The sequence below is a fragment of the Canis lupus genome, chromosome 4, assembly GCF_048164855.1.
Source record: "Canis lupus baileyi chromosome 4, mCanLup2.hap1, whole genome shotgun sequence".
Classification (NCBI taxonomy): Eukaryota; Metazoa; Chordata; class Mammalia; order Carnivora; family Canidae; genus Canis; species Canis lupus.
In genome coordinates, this window is record NC_132841.1 from 48,973,031 (window position 1) to 48,976,013 (window position 2,983).

Genomic DNA, 2,983 nt, shown 5'->3' on the forward strand with positions numbered 1-2,983 from the left:
GGTCAATATTTTGATGAGACTTTTTCAGACCAAAGAGACAGTTAATACTATGTTCTCAGCTTTCTCAAGGATATGATATCTGTCTTTCAAAAAACTAAGGTTTGAGAAAAACAACAGTGTTTTGACTCTTTCCTATCATCAATTCCCCTTCCATTCATGGGAAATCTTTTTAAAGGTGTATAGATTTAATATAATCTCAAAGTTTTTCAGTTTAAACAAATAAAAAATTGGGAACTAATGGGAGATTAATAAATATTCATTCATTTATGTATATTAGCTGAGTGCCTGTATCATATACTGTTCCAGGCACTGAAGATGCAGCAAAGACAAGAAAGATAGGTTTTCTGCTTTCACAGCACTTATATTCTAGCAGAAGAAGAAAACAATAGTAAAATGTAAGAGAGTTAAGACCTATAAACAAAATGATACCAAGTGACTTGGTTTGAAGAGGGAACATGAATATTTGAGATTGAAAAAACGTGGCATTTTGAAAACATTGATTATAAATTGCAAATAAAATCTTTCTTAATTCTTACTGAATCTCTGATACTGGCTAGCAACACATGTGAGACACACTAACTGGGATCCATAGCAATAGAGGACATGGTATGGAACAATATGGTACTGCAGAAGTTGGTGGTACCCACTTGTAATCATCAAGTTTGACTTCACTTCTGCCAATCAATGAGAAAACATGATTTCTACTTACAGTGTTGTCCCCAAGCCTTCCTCCTTATCCTTGAATTTTGCTTTCTAGCCATACTGTGTGATTGTAGTTTGAGGTCTGGGTATTCAGTTTCTCTTGCCTCTAAACTTGTGCATACCCTGGTATACAGCTGGCTTGTCTTGCCACTACTCCATGCTTTTTCAGGAATCCATTCAGATGCCACTTCCTCTGATTTCTTAAGTGTTTGTAGGTCTTCTTACAAGCTCCATCAACACATTGTATGTATACTCACCATTACTCTTATTACAATTATTATAATTGTACTCTTTCATGATAGGAGTATCTCAAGGACTAAGATTCATTTTATTTTTTATTCTTTTTTTTTTTTCCATTTGAAAGTAGTCATTTATTAACTGACCAGATTACAAAAATAATCATGGTAGATACCTTAGTTCATCCTTCTAATAAGCCTATTGATTTGGTCTTCCCTGTTGCCAGCATCTCCACCTTCTATAAAATGAGTGGTCTTTTTCTTCATTCTGCCGTGTGGAGAAGATAATTTGAAGGGCCATAAAAAGTTGTTTGCCTCTTTGAAACGTTTTCCAATGTTTTAGATCTCGTGAATCAGATCCTCCATGCAGATGATGCCATATTTACCAAGAGACTGGGCAATCAATGTGTTATCTGTCAGGGCAATTTGCTTCTTATTGATCTTGCTGTAACCACACTTGTAGATCAATTCATTCACTGACTTCAGGTTTGAATACCCCCATGCTATATATGGTTCCATAACCCTTAGCATGTTAATTGAAGCCTTGTTGAGCTTAACAAAGGTGCCATTGAAGATCTGGTGAAGGCGAAGAAGCTGCAACACTTTTCGAAACTTTGGACTCACACCATTGATACCTCTGACCCTGATGACAAATGCCAATTTGGGTTCTGTAGGCACATAGAAGTTGCCAGCTTTTCTCGCCATCCTCACCATTCGAATCTCAGTTCTGTACATCTTCCTGTATTCCTTGTGGTAATGCTTAGCTTTTTCATAGATAAGCTTCCTCCTTGCCTTTCAAAGCATCTTTTGGGGAAACTTTTTTCTCATACACTTTATCTTCAACTCTGCGAAATTCCTTCACTTTTTCTTAAGGGTTTCTGGCACAGCAGGAAACTTCTTCTTCTCTTCTGCACCCTCCATGGTTCCAGCCAGAAAAGAGGACTAGGATTTATTATTATTACAGTATCCACCACCAATAATTTGTATGTTGACGGAAAAAATTTGTTGGTTAAGTCATCAAAGGAAGGGAAAAGTCTGTGACATCAGACTATAATAGAGCTTTTATTACACTAGGCTGGTTTGGAGGAGGAAAGGATCAATTTGTAGTACAGATACCACAAATGCTCATTGTTATTTCTGGGTTTTAGGAGATTTTCTTGATTCAAATATTTCTCCATTTACCGTATGACCTTATGGCTATTTCCAGAGAATTTAAATAAACCTTTACAAAAATAATTTTTACCATTGAAGTGTCTGGGTGGCTCAGTCAATGAGGTGGCTGACTCTTGATTTTGGCTCAGGTCACAGTGTCGGGGGCCTGAGATTGAGTCTTTCATCAGGCTCCTGTTTAGCAGGTAATCTACTGGAGGATTCTCTCTCTCCCTCTGCCTCTGACTCTCCTCCCATTCATGTGATCTCTCTCTCATAAATAAATAAATAAATCTTTAAACAGAGTAATTTTTATCAATTTCCCTCAGGAGTAGGTCCAGGTAGAACTCTTCCCTTTTACCTTCCAGAAGTAGAAACTAAGTCTACTTTTCAAAATGACCATTTCGACTAGTATGGCTTACATATGCATTAATATGCTAAAGGATTTAAGTACTTTATTTCCCAGAGTTTATTCCTGAGGTTGTATTGATTAGAATGAGCTCAAAGTGATGAGAATGCTTTTCAAAGGACCGCATCTACCTAGCTCTTTGGCTAGTCCTTTCAATATCTGTTCTTTAATCTTCTTTACTGATTTGGATGCCTGAGATGGCATGACAATTGATGAGACTTTCAACAATAAGACCCTGAAATACCCACAGATAGCAAATCATTACTGATATATCATTACTGATATATACCTATCTTGTCGGCATCATCAATTCTGGTATTAGAGCATGATGATAAAAATATTTATTCGGACTGAAGTACACATCAATAGTACTCAAGAATGGCATATTGAATGGCATATCAAATAGAAATTTTCCTGTTCTTGAGCTATCTTCTATTTCTTGTCTCCAACATGTGACATGTGTTACCAGAATTTTCAAACCTATAGG

General features: G+C 36.5%; 1 pseudogene; it reads right to left on the reverse strand.

Moving 5' to 3' along the window:
- Positions 1-1,028: 1,028 nt before the first annotated feature.
- On the reverse strand, positions 1,029-1,859 carry LOC140631575 (large ribosomal subunit protein uL30-like; annotated as a pseudogene).
- Positions 1,860-2,983: the final 1,124 nt, after the last annotated feature.